This window comes from Octopus bimaculoides, chromosome 17, assembly GCF_001194135.2.
Source record: "Octopus bimaculoides isolate UCB-OBI-ISO-001 chromosome 17, ASM119413v2, whole genome shotgun sequence".
NCBI classification, from domain to species: Eukaryota; Metazoa; Mollusca; class Cephalopoda; order Octopoda; family Octopodidae; genus Octopus; species Octopus bimaculoides.
In genome coordinates, this window is record NC_068997.1 from 50,326,520 (window position 1) to 50,328,035 (window position 1,516).

Below are 1,516 nucleotides of genomic sequence, written 5' to 3' on the forward strand. Positions count from 1 at the left end.
ATTAGGGAAGAAGAAAAAAAAAAAGAACAACACAGACATCTTTTTCAATCAAAAATGTTCGACCTCCTTCTCTCTCTCTCTCTCTCCCCTTTTGTCGGGAATCATTTGATCTCAATATGTCCACAATGTTAGACAGCCATCTTGATTCCATTATATTATAAACTGCAGTTCTTCTTCATTTTTTCTTCTTAAAAAAAATAAAATTATACAAAAAAAAAACACCACTAACTCAAAAACCTATATAACATATAATTAATTGGTATTTCTTGGCGATTTTAAACCTCCATTTTAGTAAACTTGGGGTGGGGATGATAAATAAATAAAACCTAACTTGTGACCATTCTTATATCCCCCTCCCCGGTTCCCAACAATATGCCTCTGCAATTTTAAGTTTACAGATTTTTAGATTGAGATTTAAAAAGTCTACGGGCTTGCCCAGTTGTGTATTTATCCGAATAAACGTGTATATTATAAGTGTGTGTTTATACATACACATATGTGTATATATTTGTGTGTGTGTGCATACATCTGTGTGGTGTTGGTAACAAATAATCCACAAGTCCAATCAATGAATTCATTAAGTCTTTCCAGAATACATGTGCATTTGTTGGTTGTAGTGGTGGTGGTCATGGTGAATGGATTAGATTGGATGGTAATGGGGGGGAGCCAAGTTAAGTGTGTGATATCAATCAGTGTCACTCGTTTTCAAAGGATTTGCTATGAAGAAGAAATAAATAATAAGGGTCAAGGTTTGTTTGTTTTTTTTTCCAATGAAAAAAACCAAAATAAAGACTGGTGTAGCCATTGAAAGCTAGAAATGTCTCTGGAACATTTCCTACACTTTATGAGCAGTTGCTTTGGACAGTGTCCACTGTTAGGTATTTGTACATCAAGTATGTGTGTACTATACAGCGGCGTGTATTTAATTAATCGGAATTATGTATTTTGGTCTGTCTACCTGTCAGGTATTGAATATAAAACTTTTAAAATGCTTCATTCTTTATATAACATGCTCTGTAATATTATATATATGCATGTCAGGCAGTAAGCTGGTTGCAGTACTTGCATGCCAGGCAAAATGCTTAGCAGCAGTCCCTCTGTCTTTACGTTGTGAGTTCAAATAGCACCCAGGTCAACTTTGCCTTTCATCCTTTGAGGGCCAATGAAATAAGTACCAGTTGAACACTGGGGTTGATGTAATTGACTTAGCCCGTCCCCCAAAATTGCTGGCCTTGTGCCAGAATTTGAAACTAATATTAAATGTGCAGGTATTTCACACAACGTATGCACATATGTATTTGGGGTACTGTAACTTTCATTTAGTTTGGCCAATTTGGTTTAACAGATGAAAGTCTGTTGACCAGTTTTGTGTTGAGCCTTTTCTGGTTTCTAACACCTCATCGGGCAGCAACAACAGGGATTTAATAGACTCAGCTGTGTCTTAAATGCAGTGAATATTATGTGTGTGCATATATATATATATATATATATATATATATATATATATATATATATA